We start from the raw sequence: 16,465 nt of genomic DNA, 5'->3' as shown, positions 1-16,465 counted from the left end.
GTTGGCCTGTTTTGCCCACCGGCCTGGTTCTCGCCCTCTTTCTTAGAGCCTGAAAATACCTTTCAGGTCCTCACCCTCGCAATGACAGGGTCTTTGATGTGCCGCCACTTACCCTAGAGAGCTATATTGTCACTTACTCTGGTTTCTCTTCAAAACGAAAAAATCTTTCGCCTTTTACTAAAGATTTCCGTGGAGAGGAACATTTAAGAGTTTATTCAATTTTTTTAAGCCTTGCCACAGGTGAGGCTGTTTATCATTTGTTTAAAAGAAAAGCATTAGAAGTTGGGGAATATCCAGCAATTGTCTGCTGCTTTTTTGGGGGACATAAGTTTGGTGTTTTATTCCTGAGCTCTCTGCTTGCTCATTTGCATAAACAGAGTGCAGGAGAGGTGCCTCATGGGAAAGAGCTTGTGCAGTGCATGAGATTGCTTTTCTTGACTGACTTGAAACTTCACGATCGCAGGCAGTATATTTTCTTATCTCCCAAAGATCCTGCTGCCAGATCCCAGAGGTCACCCTCCTTTTTAAAGGTGGGACCAAGACTCATGCTGTGCTTTTCATAGGGCTTGCCCGTTATTTGTGCCCGTTCGAGGTGCCCTGAGAGGTCGCCAATCCTGAGTCAGCTTCCTCTCAGGTAGACTTGAAGGGGCACGTCAGACTTGTTTCACGTGTCTCCAGCCTAGACAGATATATCCTTCTATATTCAGGTTTAATGAAAGTACGTGTGAAAAAGGCACATACGGTGCATGGCTATGTGTAGAGCGTGTTAAAAGCGTAAAATGGCTAGGGGACAAAAGGCCTACAGTGCCACTTAACTAAAAGCCTGATTCACATTTCCTGTTCCCCTTCCCCAGCAGCCCCGACAACTCCTAATGAGCTGAGGTGAGTACAAAAGAAATTTGCATATTCCCAGACATACACATGTGAACAGTCCACCTTTTTGTACCTTGAGCAGAGACTTTGAAATGTTGGCCTGTTTTGCCCACCGGCCTGGTTCTCGCCCTCTTTCTTAGAGCCTGCAAATACCTTTCAGGTCCTCACCCTCGCAATGACAGGGTCTTTGATGTGCCGCCACTTACCCTAGAGAGCTATATTGTCACTTACTCTGGTTTCTCTTCAAAATGAAAAAATCTTTTGCCTTTTACTAAAGATTTCCGTGGAGAGGAACATTTAAGAGTTTATTCAATTTTTTTAAGCCTTGCCACAGGTGAGGCTGTTTATCATTTGTTTAAAAGAAAAGCATTAGAAGTTGGGGAATATCCAGCAATTGTCTGCTGCTTTTTTGGGGGACATGAGTTTGGTGTTTTATTCCTGAGCTCTCTGCTTGCTCATTTGCATAAACAGAGTGCAGGAGAGGTGCCTCATGGGAAAGAGCTTGTGCAGTGCATGAGATTGCTTTTCTTGACTGACTTGAAACTTCACGATCGCAGGCAGTATATTTTCTTATCTCCCAAAGGTCCTGCTGCCAGATCCCAGAGGTCACCCTCCTTTTTAAAGGTGGGACCAAGACTCATGCTGTGCTTTTCATAGAGCTTGCCCGTTATTTGTGCCCGTTATTTGTGCCCGTTAGAGGTGCCCTGAGAGGTCGCCAATCCTGAGTCAGCTTCCTCTCAGGTAGACTTGAAGGGGCACGTCAGACTTGTTTCACGTGTCTCCAGCCTAGACAGATATATCCTTCTATATTCAGGTTTAATGAAAGTACGTGTGAAAAAGGCACATACGGTGCATGGCTATGTGTAGAGCGTGTTGAAAGCGTAAAATGGCTAGGGGACAAAAGGCCTACAGTGCCACTTAACTAAAAGCCTGATTCACATTTGCTGTTCCCCTTCCCCAGCAGCCCCGACAACTCCTAATGAGCTGAGGTGAGTACAAAAGAAATTTGCATATTCCCAGACATACACATGTGAACAGTCCACCTTTTTGTACCTTGAGCAGAGACTTTGAAATGTTGGCCTGTTTTGCCCACCGGCCTGGTTCTCGCCCTCTTTCTTAGAGCCTGAAAATACCTTTCAGGTCCTCACCCTCGCAATGACAGGGTCTTTGATGTGCCGCCACTTACCCTAGAGAGCTATATTGTCACTTACTCTGGTTTCTCTTCAAAACGCAAAAATCTTTCGCCTTTTACTAAAGATTTCCGTGGAGAGGAACATTTAAGAGTTTATTCAATTTTTTTAAGCCTTGCCACAGGTGAGGCTGTTTATCATTTGTTTAAAAGAAAAGCATTAGAAGTTGGGGAATATCCAGCAATTGTCTGCTGCTTTTTTGGGGGACATGAGTTTGGTGTTTTATTCCTGAGGTCTCTGCTTGCTCATTTGCATAAACAGAGTGCAGGAGAGGTGCCTCATGGGAAAGAGCTTGTGCAGTGCATGAGATTGCTTTTCTTGACTGACTTGAAACTTCACGATCGCAGGCAGTATATTTTCTTATCTCCCAAAGATCCTGCTGCCAGATCCCAGAGGTCACCCTCCTTTTTAAAGGTGGGACCAAGACTCATGCTGTGCTTTTCATAGGGCTTGCCCGTTATTTGTGCCCGTTCGAGGTGCCCTGAGAGGTCGCCAATCCTGAGTCAGCTTCCTCTCAGGTAGACTTGAAGGGGCACGTCAGACTTGTTTCACGTGTCTCCAGCCTAGACAGATATATCCTTCTATATTCAGGTTTAATGAAAGTACGTGTGAAAAAGGCACATACGGTGCATGGCTATGTGTAGAGCGTGTTGAAAGCGTAAAATGGCTAGGGGACAAAAGGCCTACAGTGCCACTTAACTAAAAGCCTGATTCACATTTGCTGTTCCCCTTCCCCAGCAGCCCCGACAACTCCTAATGAGCTGAGGTGAGTACAAAAGAAATTTGCATATTCCCAGACATACACATGTGAACAGTCCACCTTTTTGTACCTTGAGCAGAGACTTTGAAATGTTGGCCTGTTTTGCCCACCGGCCTGGTTCTCGCCCTCTTTCTTAGAGCCTGAAAATACCTTTCAGGTCCTCACCCTCGCAATGACAGGGTCTTTGATGTGCCGCCACTTACCCTAGAGAGCTATATTGTCACTTACTCTGGTTTCTCTTCAAAACGAAAAAATCTTTCGCCTTTTACTAAAGATTTCCGTGGAGAGGAACATTTAAGAGTTTATTCAATTTTTTTAAGCCTTGCCACAGGTGAGGCTGTTTATCATTTGTTTAAAAGAAAAGCATTAGAAGTTGGGGAATATCCAGCAATTGTCTGCTGCTTTTTTGGGGGACATGAGTTTGGTGTTTTATTCCTGAGCTCTCTGCTTGCTCATTTGCATAAACAGAGTGCAGGAGAGGTGCCTCATGGGAAAGAGCTTGTGCAGTGCATGAGATTGCTTTTCTTGACTGACTTGAAACTTCACGATCGCAGGCAGTATATTTTCTTATCTCCCAAAGATCCTGCTGCCAGATCCCAGAGGTCACCCTCCTTTTTAAAGGTGGGACCAAGACTCATGCTGTGCTTTTCATAGGGCTTGCCCGTTATTTGTGCCCGTTGGTGCCCTGAGAGGTCGCCAATCCTGAGTCAGCTTCCTCTCAGGTAGACTTGAAGGGGCACGTCAGACTTGTTTCACGTGTCTCCAGCCTAGACAGATATATCCTTCTATATTCAGGTTTAATGAAAGTACGTGTGAAAAAGGCACATACGGTGCATGGCTATGTGTAGAGCGTGTTGAAAGCGTAAAATGGCTAGGGGACAAAAGGCCTACAGTGCCACTTAACTAAAAGCCTGATTCACATTTCCTGTTCCCCTTCCCCAGCAGCCCCGACAACTCCTAATGAGCTGAGGTGAGTACAAAAGAAATTTGCATATTCCCAGACATACACATGTGAACAGTCCACCTTTTTGTACCTTGAGCAGAGACTTTGAAATGTTGGCCTGTTTTGCCCACCGGCCTGGTTCTCGCCCTCTTTCTTAGAGCCTGAAAATACCTTTCAGGTCCTCACCCTCGCAATGACAGGGTCTTTGATGTGCCGCCACTTACCCTAGAGAGCTATATTGTCACTTACTCTGGTTTCTCTTCAAAACGAAAAAATCTTTCGCCTTTTACTAAAGATTTCCGTGGAGAGGAACATTTAAGAGTTTATTCAATTTTTTTAAGCCTTGCCACAGGTGAGGCTGTTTATCATTTGTTTAAAAGAAAAGCATTAGAAGTTGGGGAATATCCAGCAATTGTCTGCTGCTTTTTTGGGGGACATGAGTTTGGTGTTTTATTCCTGAGCTCTCTGCTTGCTCATTTGCATAAACAGAGTGCAGGAGAGGTGCCTCATGGGAAAGAGCTTGTGCAGTGCATGAGATTGCTTTTCTTGACTGACTTGAAACTTCACGATCGCAGGCAGTATATTTTCTTATCTCCCAAAGATCCTGCTGCCAGATCCCAGAGGTCACCCTCCTTTTTAAAGGTGGGACCAAGACTCATGCTGTGCTTTTCATAGGGCTTGCCCGTTATTTGTGCCCGTTAGAGGTGCCCTGAGAGGTCGCCAATCCTGAGTCAGCTTCCTCTCAGGTAGACTTGAAGGGGCACGTCAGACTTGTTTCACGTGTCTCCAGCCTAGACAGATATATCCTTCTATATTCAGGTTTAATGAAAGTACGTGTGAAAAAGGCACATACGGTGCATGGCTATGTGTAGAGCGTGTTGAAAGCGTAAAATGGCTAGGGGACAAAAGGCCTACAGTGCCACTTAACTAAAAGCCTGATTCACATTTCCTGTTCCCCTTCCCCAGCAGCCCCGACAACTCCTAATGAGCTGAGGTGAGTACAAAAGAAATTTGCATATTCCCAGACATACACATGTGAACAGTCCACCTTTTTGTACCTTGAGCAGAGACTTTGAAATGTTGGCCTGTTTTGCCCACCGGCCTGGTTCTCGCCCTCTTTCTTAGAGCCTGAAAATACCTTTCAGGTCCTCACCCTCGCAATGACAGGGTCTTTGATGTGCCGCCACTTACCCTAGAGAGCTATATTGTCACTTACTCTGGTTTCTCTTCAAAACGAAAAAATCTTTCGCCTTTTACTAAAGATTTCCGTGGAGAGGAACATTTAAGAGTTTATTCAATTTTTTTAAGCCTTGCCACAGGTGAGGCTGTTTATCATTTGTTTAAAAGAAAAGCATTAGAAGTTGGGGAATATCCAGCAATTGTCTGCTGCTTTTTTGGGGGACATAAGTTTGGTGTTTTATTCCTGAGCTCTCTGCTTGCTCATTTGCATAAACAGAGTGCAGGAGAGGTGCCTCATGGGAAAGAGCTTGTGCAGTGCATGAGATTGCTTTTCTTGACTGACTTGAAACTTCACGATCGCAGGCAGTATATTTTCTTATCTCCCAAAGATCCTGCTGCCAGATCCCAGAGGTCACCCTCCTTTTTAAAGGTGGGACCAAGACTCATGCTGTGCTTTTCATAGGGCTTGCCCGTTATTTGTGCCCGTTCGAGGTGCCCTGAGAGGTCGCCAATCCTGAGTCAGCTTCCTCTCAGGTAGACTTGAAGGGGCACGTCAGACTTGTTTCACGTGTCTCCAGCCTAGACAGATATATCCTTCTATATTCAGGTTTAATGAAAGTACGTGTGAAAAAGGCACATACGGTGCATGGCTATGTGTAGAGCGTGTTGAAAGCGTAAAATGGCTAGGGGACAAAAGGCCTACAGTGCCACTTAACTAAAAGCCTGATTCACATTTCCTGTTCCCCTTCCCCAGCAGCCCCGACAACTCCTAATGAGCTGAGGTGAGTACAAAAGAAATTTGCATATTCCCAGACATACACATGTGAACAGTCCACCTTTTTGTACCTTGAGCAGAGACTTTGAAATGTTGGCCTGTTTTGCCCACCGGCCTGGTTCTCGCCCTCTTTCTTAGAGCCTGAAAATACCTTTCAGGTCCTCACCCTCGCAATGACAGGGTCTTTGATGTGCCGCCACTTACCCTAGAGAGCTATATTGTCACTTACTCTGGTTTCTCTTCAAAACGAAAAAATCTTTCGCCTTTTACTAAAGATTTCCGTGGAGAGGAACATTTAAGAGTTTATTCAATTTTTTTAAGCCTTGCCACAGGTGAGGCTGTTTATCATTTGTTTAAAAGAAAAGCATTAGAAGTTGGGGAATATCCAGCAATTGTCTGCTGCTTTTTTGGGGGACATGAGTTTGGTGTTTTATTCCTGAGCTCTCTGCTTGCTCATTTGCATAAACAGAGTGCAGGAGAGGTGCCTCATGGGAAAGAGCTTGTGCAGTGCATGAGATTGCTTTTCTTGACTGACTTGAAACTTCACGATCGCAGGCAGTATATTTTCTTATCTCCCAAAGATCCTGCTGCCAGATCCCAGAGGTCACCCTCCTTTTTAAAGGTGGGACCAAGACTCATGCTGTGCTTTTCATAGGGCTTGCCCGTTCGAGGTGCCCTGAGAGGTCGCCAATCCTGAGTCAGCTTCCTCTCAGGTAGACTTGAAGGGGCACGTCAGACTTGTTTCACGTGTCTCCAGCCTAGACAGATATATCCTTCTATATTCAGGTTTAATGAAAGTACGTGTGAAAAAGGCACATACGGTGCATGGCTATGTGTAGAGCGTGTTGAAAGCGTAAAATGGCTAGGGGACAAAAGGCCTACAGTGCCACTTAACTAAAAGCCTGATTCACATTTCCTGTTCCCCTTCCCCAGCAGCCCCGACAACTCCTAATGAGCTGAGGTGAGTACAAAAGAAATTTGCATATTCCCAGACATACACATGTGAACAGTCCACCTTTTTGTACCTTGAGCAGAGACTTTGAAATGTTGGCCTGTTTTGCCCACCGGCCTGGTTCTCGCCCTCTTTCTTAGAGCCTGAAAATACCTTTCAGGTCCTCACCCTCGCAATGACAGGGTCTTTGATGTGCCGCCACTTACCCTAGAGAGCTATATTGTCACTTACTCTGGTTTCTCTTCAAAACGAAAAAATCTTTCGCCTTTTACTAAAGATTTCCGTGGAGAGGAACATTTAAGAGTTTATTCAATTTTTTTAAGCCTTGCCACAGGTGAGGCTGTTTATCATTTGTTTAAAAGAAAAGCATTAGAAGTTGGGGAATATCCAGCAATTGCCTGCTGCTTTTTTGGGGGACATGAGTTTGGTGTTTTATTCCTGAGCTCTCTGCTTGCTCATTTGCATAAACAGAGTGCAGGAGAGGTGCCTCATGGGAAAGAGCTTGTGCAGTGCATGAGATTGCTTTTCTTGACTGACTTGAAACTTCACGATCGCAGGCAGTATATTTTCTTATCTCCCAAAGATCCTGCTGCCAGATCCCAGAGGTCACCCTCCTTTTTAAAGGTGGGACCAAGACTCATGCTGTGCTTTTCATAGAGCTTGCCCGTTATTTGTGCCCGTTATTTGTGCCCGTTAGAGGTGCCCTGAGAGGTCGCCAATCCTGAGTCAGCTTCCTCTCAGGTAGACTTGAAGGGGCACGTCAGACTTGTTTCACGTGTCTCCAGCCTAGACAGATATATCCTTCTATATTCAGGTTTAATGAAAGTACGTGTGAAAAAGGCACATACGGTGCATGGCTATGTGTAGAGCGTGTTGAAAGCGTAAAATGGCTAGGGGACAAAAGGCCTACAGTGCCACTTAACTAAAAGCCTGATTCACATTTCCTGTTCCCCTTCCCCAGCAGCCCCGACAACTCCTAATGAGCTGAGGTGAGTACAAAAGAAATTTGCATATTCCCAGACATACACATGTGAACAGTCCACCTTTTTGTACCTTGAGCAGAGACTTTGAAATGTTGGCCTGTTTTGCCCACCGGCCTGGTTCTCGCCCTCTTTCTTAGAGCCTGAAAATACCTTTCAGGTCCTCACCCTCGCAATGACAGGGTCTTTGATGTGCCGCCACTTACCCTAGAGAGCTATATTGTCACTTACTCTGGTTTCTCTTCAAAACGAAAAAATCTTTCGCCTTTTACTAAAGATTTCCGTGGAGAGGAACATTTAAGAGTTTATTCAATTTTTTTAAGCCTTGCCACAGGTGAGGCTGTTTATCATTTGTTTAAAAGAAAAGCATTAGAAGTTGGGGAATATCCAGCAATTGTCTGCTGCTTTTTTGGGGGACATAAGTTTGGTGTTTTATTCCTGAGCTCTCTGCTTGCTCATTTGCATAAACAGAGTGCAGGAGAGGTGCCTCATGGGAAAGAGCTTGTGCAGTGCATGAGATTGCTTTTCTTGACTGACTTGAAACTTCACGATCGCAGGCAGTATATTTTCTTATCTCCCAAAGATCCTGCTGCCAGATCCCAGAGGTCACCCTCCTTTTTAAAGGTGGGACCAAGACTCATGCTGTGCTTTTCATAGGGCTTGCCCGTTATTTGTGCCCGTTCGAGGTGCCCTGAGAGGTCGCCAATCCTGAGTCAGCTTCCTCTCAGGTAGACTTGAAGGGGCACGTCAGACTTGTTTCACGTGTCTCCAGCCTAGACAGATATATCCTTCTATATTCAGGTTTAATGAAAGTACGTGTGAAAAAGGCACATACGGTGCATGGCTATGTGTAGAGCGTGTTAAAAGCGTAAAATGGCTAGGGGACAAAAGGCCTACAGTGCCACTTAACTAAAAGCCTGATTCACATTTCCTGTTCCCCTTCCCCAGCAGCCCCGACAACTCCTAATGAGCTGAGGTGAGTACAAAAGAAATTTGCATATTCCCAGACATACACATGTGAACAGTCCACCTTTTTGTACCTTGAGCAGAGACTTTGAAATGTTGGCCTGTTTTGCCCACCGGCCTGGTTCTCGCCCTCTTTCTTAGAGCCTGCAAATACCTTTCAGGTCCTCACCCTCGCAATGACAGGGTCTTTGATGTGCCGCCACTTACCCTAGAGAGCTATATTGTCACTTACTCTGGTTTCTCTTCAAAACGAAAAAATCTTTCGCCTTTTACTAAAGATTTCCGTGGAGAGGAACATTTAAGAGTTTATTCAATTTTTTTAAGCCTTGCCACAGGTGAGGCTGTTTATCATTTGTTTAAAAGAAAAGCATTAGAAGTTGGGGAATATCCAGCAATTGTCTGCTGCTTTTTTGGGGGACATGAGTTTGGTGTTTTATTCCTGAGCTCTCTGCTTGCTCATTTGCATAAACAGAGTGCAGGAGAGGTGCCTCATGGGAAAGAGCTTGTGCAGTGCATGAGATTGCTTTTCTTGACTGACTTGAAACTTCACGATCGCAGGCAGTATATTTTCTTATCTCCCAAAGATCCTGCTGCCAGATCCCAGAGGTCACCCTCCTTTTTAAAGGTGGGACCAAGACTCATGCTGTGCTTTTCATAGAGCTTGCCCGTTATTTGTGCCCGTTATTTGTGCCCGTTAGAGGTGCCCTGAGAGGTCGCCAATCCTGAGTCAGCTTCCTCTCAGGTAGACTTGAAGGGGCACGTCAGACTTGTTTCACGTGTCTCCAGCCTAGACAGATATATCCTTCTATATTCAGGTTTAATGAAAGTACGTGTGAAAAAGGCACATACGGTGCATGGCTATGTGTAGAGCGTGTTGAAAGCGTAAAATGGCTAGGGGACAAAAGGCCTACAGTGCCACTTAACTAAAAGCCTGATTCACATTTGCTGTTCCCCTTCCCCAGCAGCCCCGACAACTCCTAATGAGCTGAGGTGAGTACAAAAGAAATTTGCATATTCCCAGACATACACATGTGAACAGTCCACCTTTTTGTACCTTGAGCAGAGACTTTGAAATGTTGGCCTGTTTTGCCCACCGGCCTGGTTCTCGCCCTCTTTCTTAGAGCCTGAAAATACCTTTCAGGTCCTCACCCTCGCAATGACAGGGTCTTTGATGTGCCGCCACTTACCCTAGAGAGCTATATTGTCACTTACTCTGGTTTCTCTTCAAAACGAAAAAATCTTTCGCCTTTTACTAAAGATTTCCGTGGAGAGGAACATTTAAGAGTTTATTCAATTTTTTTAAGCCTTGCCACAGGTGAGGCTGTTTATCATTTGTTTAAAAGAAAAGCATTAGAAGTTGGGGAATATCCAGCAATTGTCTGCTGCTTTTTTGGGGGACATAAGTTTGGTGTTTTATTCCTGAGCTCTCTGCTTGCTCATTTGCATAAACAGAGTGCAGGAGAGGTGCCTCATGGGAAAGAGCTTGTGCAGTGCATGAGATTGCTTTTCTTGACTGACTTGAAACTTCACGATCGCAGGCAGTATATTTTCTTATCTCCCAAAGATCCTGCTGCCAGATCCCAGAGGTCACCCTCCTTTTTAAAGGTGGGACCAAGACTCATGCTGTGCTTTTCATAGGGCTTGCCCGTTATTTGTGCCCGTTCGAGGTGCCCTGAGAGGTCGCCAATCCTGAGTCAGCTTCCTCTCAGGTAGACTTGAAGGGGCACGTCAGACTTGTTTCACGTGTCTCCAGCCTAGACAGATATATCCTTCTATATTCAGGTTTAATGAAAGTACGTGTGAAAAAGGCACATACGGTGCATGGCTATGTGTAGAGCGTGTTAAAAGCGTAAAATGGCTAGGGGACAAAAGGCCTACAGTGCCACTTAACTAAAAGCCTGATTCACATTTCCTGTTCCCCTTCCCCAGCAGCCCCGACAACTCCTAATGAGCTGAGGTGAGTACAAAAGAAATTTGCATATTCCCAGACATACACATGTGAACAGTCCACCTTTTTGTACCTTGAGCAGAGACTTTGAAATGTTGGCCTGTTTTGCCCACCGGCCTGGTTCTCGCCCTCTTTCTTAGAGCCTGCAAATACCTTTCAGGTCCTCACCCTCGCAATGACAGGGTCTTTGATGTGCCGCCACTTACCCTAGAGAGCTATATTGTCACTTACTCTGGTTTCTCTTCAAAATGAAAAAATCTTTTGCCTTTTACTAAAGATTTCCGTGGAGAGGAACATTTAAGAGTTTATTCAATTTTTTTAAGCCTTGCCACAGGTGAGGCTGTTTATCATTTGTTTAAAAGAAAAGCATTAGAAGTTGGGGAATATCCAGCAATTGTCTGCTGCTTTTTTGGGGGACATGAGTTTGGTGTTTTATTCCTGAGCGCTCTGCTTGCTCATTTGCATAAACAGAGTGCAGGAGAGGTGCCTCATGGGAAAGAGCTTGTGCAGTGCATGAGATTGCTTTTCTTGACTGACTTGAAACTTCACGATCGCAGGCAGTATATTTTCTTATCTCCCAAAGATCCTGCTGCCAGATCCCAGAGGTCACCCTCCTTTTTAAAGGTGGGACCAAGACTCATGCTGTGCTTTTCATAGGGCTTGCCCGTTATTTGTGCCCGTTATTTGTGCCCGTTCGAGGTGCCCTGAGAGGTCGCCAATCCTGAGTCAGCTTCCTCTCAGGTAGACTTGAAGGGGCACGTCAGACTTGTTTCACGTGTCTCCAGCCTAGACAGATATATCCTTCTATATTCAGGTTTAATGAAAGTACGTGTGAAAAAGGCACATACGGTGCATGGCTATGTGTAGAGCGTGTTGAAAGCGTAAAATGGCTAGGGGACAAAAGGCCTACAGTGCCACTTAACTAAAAGCCTGATTCACATTTCCTGTTCCCCTTCCCCAGCAGCCCCGACAACTCCTAATGAGCTGAGGTGAGTACAAAAGAAATTTGCATATTCCCAGACATACACATGTGAACAGTCCACCTTTTTGTACCTTGAGCAGAGACTTTGAAATGTTGGCCTGTTTTGCCCACCGGCCTGGTTCTCGCCCTCTTTCTTAGAGCCTGAAAATACCTTTCAGGTCCTCACCCTCGCAATGACAGGGTCTTTGATGTGCCGCCACTTACCCTAGAGAGCTATATTGTCACTTACTCTGGTTTCTCTTCAAAACGAAAAAATCTTTCGCCTTTTACTAAAGATTTCCGTGGAGAGGAACATTTAAGAGTTTATTCAATTTTTTTAAGCCTTGCCACAGGTGAGGCTGTTTATCATTTGTTTAAAAGAAAAGCATTAGAAGTTGGGGAATATCCAGCAATTGTCTGCTGCTTTTTTGGGGGACATGAGTTTGGTGTTTTATTCCTGAGCTCTCTGCTTGCTCATTTGCATAAACAGAGTGCAGGAGAGGTGCCTCATGGGAAAGAGCTTGTGCAGTGCATGAGATTGCTTTTCTTGACTGACTTGAAACTTCACGATCGCAGGCAGTATATTTTCTTATCTCCCAAAGATCCTGCTGCCAGATCCCAGAGGTCACCCTCCTTTTTAAAGGTGGGACCAAGACTCATGCTGTGCTTTTCATAGAGCTTGCCCGTTATTTGTGCCCGTTATTTGTGCCCGTTAGAGGTGCCCTGAGAGGTCGCCAATCCTGAGTCAGCTTCCTCTCAGGTAGACTTGAAGGGGCACGTCAGACTTGTTTCACGTGTCTCCAGCCTAGACAGATATATCCTTCTATATTCAGGTTTAATGAAAGTACGTGTGAAAAAGGCACATACGGTGCATGGCTATGTGTAGAGCGTGTTGAAAGCGTAAAATGGCTAGGGGACAAAAGGCCTACAGTGCCACTTAACTAAAAGCCTGATTCACATTTGCTGTTCCCCTTCCCCAGCAGCCCCGACAACTCCTAATGAGCTGAGGTGAGTACAAAAGAAATTTGCATATTCCCAGACATACACATGTGAACAGTCCACCTTTTTGTACCTTGAGCAGAGACTTTGAAATGTTGGCCTGTTTTGCCCACCGGCCTGGTTCTCGCCCTCTTTCTTAGAGCCTGAAAATACCTTTCAGGTCCTCACCCTCGCAATGACAGGGTCTTTGATGTGCCGCCACTTACCCTAGAGAGCTATATTGTCACTTACTCTGGTTTCTCTTCAAAACGAAAAAATCTTTCGCCTTTTACTAAAGATTTCCGTGGAGAGGAACATTTAAGAGTTTATTCAATTTTTTTAAGCCTTGCCACAGGTGAGGCTGTTTATCATTTGTTTAAAAGAAAAGCATTAGAAGTTGGGGAATATCCAGCAATTGTCTGCTGCTTTTTTGGGGGACATAAGTTTGGTGTTTTATTCCTGAGCTCTCTGCTTGCTCATTTGCATAAACAGAGTGCAGGAGAGGTGCCTCATGGGAAAGAGCTTGTGCAGTGCATGAGATTGCTTTTCTTGACTGACTTGAAACTTCACGATCGCAGGCAGTATATTTTCTTATCTCCCAAAGATCCTGCTGCCAGATCCCAGAGGTCACCCTCCTTTTTAAAGGTGGGACCAAGACTCATGCTGTGCTTTTCATAGGGCTTGCCCGTTATTTGTGCCCGTTCGAGGTGCCCTGAGAGGTCGCCAATCCTGAGTCAGCTTCCTCTCAGGTAGACTTGAAGGGGCACGTCAGACTTGTTTCACGTGTCTCCAGCCTAGACAGATATATCCTTCTATATTCAGGTTTAATGAAAGTACGTGTGAAAAAGGCACATACGGTGCATGGCTATGTGTAGAGCGTGTTAAAAGCGTAAAATGGCTAGGGGACAAAAGGCCTACAGTGCCACTTAACTAAAAGCCTGATTCACATTTCCTGTTCCCCTTCCCCAGCAGCCCCGACAACTCCTAATGAGCTGAGGTGAGTACAAAAGAAATTTGCATATTCCCAGACATACACATGTGAACAGTCCACCTTTTTGTACCTTGAGCAGAGACTTTGAAATGTTGGCCTGTTTTGCCCACCGGCCTGGTTCTCGCCCTCTTTCTTAGAGCCTGCAAATACCTTTCAGGTCCTCACCCTCGCAATGACAGGGTCTTTGATGTGCCGCCACTTACCCTAGAGAGCTATATTGTCACTTACTCTGGTTTCTCTTCAAAATGAAAAAATCTTTTGCCTTTTACTAAAGATTTCCGTGGAGAGGAACATTTAAGAGTTTATTCAATTTTTTTAAGCCTTGCCACAGGTGAGGCTGTTTATCATTTGTTTAAAAGAAAAGCAATAGAAGTTGGGGAATATCCAGCAATTGTCTGCTGCTTTTTTGGGGGACATGAGTTTGGTGTTTTATTCCTGAGCTCTCTGCTTGCTCATTTGCATAAACAGAGTGCAGGAGAGGTGCCTCATGGGAAAGAGCTTGTGCAGTGCATGAGATTGCTTTTCTTGACTGACTTGAAACTTCACGATCGCAGGCAGTATATTTTCTTATCTCCCAAAGGTCCTGCTGCCAGATCCCAGAGGTCACCCTCCTTTTTAAAGGTGGGACCAAGACTCATGCTGTGCTTTTCATAGAGCTTGCCCGTTATTTGTGCCCGTTATTTGTGCCCGTTAGAGGTGCCCTGAGAGGTCGCCAATCCTGAGTCAGCTTCCTCTCAGGTAGACTTGAAGGGGCACGTCAGACTTGTTTCACGTGTCTCCAGCCTAGACAGATATATCCTTCTATATTCAGGTTTAATGAAAGTACGTGTGAAAAAGGCACATACAGTGCATGGCTATGTGTAGAGCGTGTTGAAAGCGTAAAATGGCTAGGGGACAAAAGGCCTACAGTGCCACTTAACTAAAAGCCTGATTCACATTTGCTGTTCCCCTTCCCCAGCAGCCCCGACAACTCCTAATGAGCTGAGGTGAGTACAAAAGAAATTTGCATATTCCCAGACATACACATGTGAACAGTCCACCTTTTTGTACCTTGAGCAGAGACTTTGAAATGTTGGCCTGTTTTGCCCACCGGCCTGGTTCTCGCCCTCTTTCTTAGAGCCTGAAAATACCTTTCAGGTCCTCACCCTCGCAATGACAGGGTCTTTGATGTGCCGCCACTTACCCTAGAGAGCTATATTGTCACTTACTCTGGTTTCTCTTCAAAACGCAAAAATCTTTCGCCTTTTACTAAAGATTTCCGTGGAGAGGAACATTTAAGAGTTTATTCAATTTTTTTAAGCCTTGCCACAGGTGAGGCTGTTTATCATTTGTTTAAAAGAAAAGCATTAGAAGTTGGGGAATATCCAGCAATTGTCTGCTGCTTTTTTGGGGGACATGAGTTTGGTGTTTTATTCCTGAGGTCTCTGCTTGCTCATTTGCATAAACAGAGAGCAGGAGAGGTGCCTCATGGGAAAGAGCTTGTGCAGTGCATGAGATTGCTTTTCTTGACTGACTTGAAACTTCACGATCGCAGGCAGTATATTTTCTTATCTCCCAAAGATCCTGCTGCCAGATCCCAGAGGTCACCCTCCTTTTTAAAGGTGGGACCAAGACTCATGCTGTGCTTTTCATAGGGCTTGCCCGTTATTTGTGCCCGTTCGAGGTGCCCTGAGAGGTCGCCAATCCTGAGTCAGCTTCCTCTCAGGTAGACTTGAAGGGGCACGTCAGACTTGTTTCACGTGTCTCCAGCCTAGACAGATATATCCTTCTATATTCAGGTTTAATGAAAGTACGTGTGAAAAAGGCACATACGGTGCATGGCTATGTGTAGAGCGTGTTGAAAGCGTAAAATGGCTAGGGGACAAAAGGCCTACAGTGCCACTTAACTAAAAGCCTGATTCACATTTGCTGTTCCCCTTCCCCAGCAGCCCCGACAACTCCTAATGAGCTGAGGTGAGTACAAAAGAAATTTGCATATTCCCAGACATACACATGTGAACAGTCCACCTTTTTGTACCTTGAGCAGAGACTTTGAAATGTTGGCCTGTTTTGCCCACCGGCCTGGTTCTCGCCCTCTTTCTTAGAGCCTGAAAATACCTTTCAGGTCCTCACCCTCGCAATGACAGGGTCTTTGATGTGCCGCCACTTACCCTAGAGAGCTATATTGTCACTTACTCTGGTTTCTCTTCAAAACGAAAAAATCTTTCGCCTTTTACTAAAGATTTCCGTGGAGAGGAACATTTAAGAGTTTATTCAATTTTTTTAAGCCTTGCCACAGGTGAGGCTGTTTATCATTTGTTTAAAAGAAAAGCATTAGAAGTTGGGGAATATCCAGCAATTGTCTGCTGCTTTTTTGGGGGACATGAGTTTGGTGTTTTATTCCTGAGCTCTCTGCTTGCTCATTTGCATAAACAGAGTGCAGGAGAGGTGCCTCATGGGAAAGAGCTTGTGCAGTGCATGAGATTGCTTTTCTTGACTGACTTGAAACTTCACGATCGCAGGCAGTATATTTTCTTATCTCCCAAAGATCCTGCTGCCAGATCCCAGAGGTCACCCTCCTTTTTAAAGGTGGGACCAAGACTCATGCTGTGCTTTTCATAGGGCTTGCCCGTTATTTGTGCCCGTTGGTGCCCTGAGAGGTCGCCAATCCTGAGTCAGCTTCCTCTCAGGTAGACTTGAAGGGGCACGTCAGACTTGTTTCACGTGTCTCCAGCCTAGACAGATATATCCTTCTATATTCAGGTTTAATGAAAGTACGTGTGAAAAAGGCACATACGGTGCATGGCTATGTGTAGAGCGTGTTGAAAGCGTAAAATGGCTAGGGGACAAAAGGCCTACAGTGCCACTTAACTAAAAGCCTGATTCACATTTCCTGTTCCCCTTCCCCAGCAGCCCCGACAACTCCTAATGAGCTGAGGTGAGTACAAAAGAAATTTGCATATTCCCAGACATACACATGTGAACAGTCC

The 16,465-nt window shown here is 45.2% G+C and overlaps 17 non-coding genes across 17 annotated transcripts; all 17 read left to right on the top strand.

Annotated features, from left to right (window-relative positions):
* The first annotated feature begins 133 nt into the window (after nucleotides 1–133).
* On the top strand, nucleotides 134–248 carry LOC146775366 (U5 spliceosomal RNA). The gene has a single exon (XR_014973240.1). It is a non-coding gene; the product is annotated as a U5 spliceosomal RNA (small nuclear RNA).
* Nucleotides 249–1,100: 852 nt separating this feature from the next.
* Nucleotides 1,101–1,215, top strand: LOC146775365 (U5 spliceosomal RNA). Its single transcript, XR_014973917.1, has one exon. It is a non-coding gene; the product is annotated as a U5 spliceosomal RNA (small nuclear RNA).
* An 865-nt stretch (nucleotides 1,216–2,080) lies between these two features.
* Nucleotides 2,081–2,195, top strand: LOC146775364 (U5 spliceosomal RNA). The gene has a single exon (XR_014973746.1). It is a non-coding gene; the product is annotated as a U5 spliceosomal RNA (small nuclear RNA).
* Nucleotides 2,196–3,047: 852 nt separating this feature from the next.
* On the top strand, nucleotides 3,048–3,162 carry LOC146775363 (U5 spliceosomal RNA). Its single transcript, XR_014973239.1, has one exon. It is a non-coding gene; the product is annotated as a U5 spliceosomal RNA (small nuclear RNA).
* An 849-nt stretch (nucleotides 3,163–4,011) lies between these two features.
* Nucleotides 4,012–4,126, top strand: LOC146775362 (U5 spliceosomal RNA). The gene has a single exon (XR_014973238.1). It is a non-coding gene; the product is annotated as a U5 spliceosomal RNA (small nuclear RNA).
* An 852-nt stretch (nucleotides 4,127–4,978) lies between these two features.
* Nucleotides 4,979–5,093, top strand: LOC146775361 (U5 spliceosomal RNA). Its single transcript, XR_014973237.1, has one exon. It is a non-coding gene; the product is annotated as a U5 spliceosomal RNA (small nuclear RNA).
* Nucleotides 5,094–5,945: 852 nt separating this feature from the next.
* Nucleotides 5,946–6,060, top strand: LOC146775360 (U5 spliceosomal RNA). Its single transcript, XR_014973235.1, has one exon. It is a non-coding gene; the product is annotated as a U5 spliceosomal RNA (small nuclear RNA).
* Nucleotides 6,061–6,899: 839 nt separating this feature from the next.
* On the top strand, nucleotides 6,900–7,014 carry LOC146775359 (U5 spliceosomal RNA). The gene has a single exon (XR_014973234.1). It is a non-coding gene; the product is annotated as a U5 spliceosomal RNA (small nuclear RNA).
* An 865-nt stretch (nucleotides 7,015–7,879) lies between these two features.
* Nucleotides 7,880–7,994, top strand: LOC146775358 (U5 spliceosomal RNA). The gene has a single exon (XR_014973233.1). It is a non-coding gene; the product is annotated as a U5 spliceosomal RNA (small nuclear RNA).
* An 852-nt stretch (nucleotides 7,995–8,846) lies between these two features.
* Nucleotides 8,847–8,961, top strand: LOC146775357 (U5 spliceosomal RNA). The gene has a single exon (XR_014973232.1). It is a non-coding gene; the product is annotated as a U5 spliceosomal RNA (small nuclear RNA).
* An 865-nt stretch (nucleotides 8,962–9,826) lies between these two features.
* LOC146775356 (U5 spliceosomal RNA) lies at nucleotides 9,827–9,941 on the top strand. Its single transcript, XR_014973231.1, has one exon. It is a non-coding gene; the product is annotated as a U5 spliceosomal RNA (small nuclear RNA).
* An 852-nt stretch (nucleotides 9,942–10,793) lies between these two features.
* LOC146775355 (U5 spliceosomal RNA) lies at nucleotides 10,794–10,908 on the top strand. The gene has a single exon (XR_014973916.1). It is a non-coding gene; the product is annotated as a U5 spliceosomal RNA (small nuclear RNA).
* An 865-nt stretch (nucleotides 10,909–11,773) lies between these two features.
* On the top strand, nucleotides 11,774–11,888 carry LOC146775354 (U5 spliceosomal RNA). Its single transcript, XR_014973230.1, has one exon. It is a non-coding gene; the product is annotated as a U5 spliceosomal RNA (small nuclear RNA).
* An 865-nt stretch (nucleotides 11,889–12,753) lies between these two features.
* LOC146775353 (U5 spliceosomal RNA) lies at nucleotides 12,754–12,868 on the top strand. Its single transcript, XR_014973229.1, has one exon. It is a non-coding gene; the product is annotated as a U5 spliceosomal RNA (small nuclear RNA).
* Nucleotides 12,869–13,720: 852 nt separating this feature from the next.
* Nucleotides 13,721–13,835, top strand: LOC146775352 (U5 spliceosomal RNA). The gene has a single exon (XR_014973914.1). It is a non-coding gene; the product is annotated as a U5 spliceosomal RNA (small nuclear RNA).
* An 865-nt stretch (nucleotides 13,836–14,700) lies between these two features.
* On the top strand, nucleotides 14,701–14,815 carry LOC146775351 (U5 spliceosomal RNA). The gene has a single exon (XR_014973745.1). It is a non-coding gene; the product is annotated as a U5 spliceosomal RNA (small nuclear RNA).
* Nucleotides 14,816–15,667: 852 nt separating this feature from the next.
* On the top strand, nucleotides 15,668–15,782 carry LOC146775350 (U5 spliceosomal RNA). The gene has a single exon (XR_014973228.1). It is a non-coding gene; the product is annotated as a U5 spliceosomal RNA (small nuclear RNA).
* The last annotated feature ends 683 nt before the right edge of the window (nucleotides 15,783–16,465 follow it).

The sequence above is a fragment of the Triturus cristatus genome, chromosome 12, assembly GCF_964204655.1.
Source record: "Triturus cristatus chromosome 12, aTriCri1.1, whole genome shotgun sequence".
NCBI classification, from domain to species: domain Eukaryota; kingdom Metazoa; phylum Chordata; class Amphibia; order Caudata; family Salamandridae; genus Triturus; species Triturus cristatus.
The sequence above is the reverse complement of the archived record's forward strand: the minus strand, read 5'-3'. Positions and strand labels throughout refer to the sequence as shown.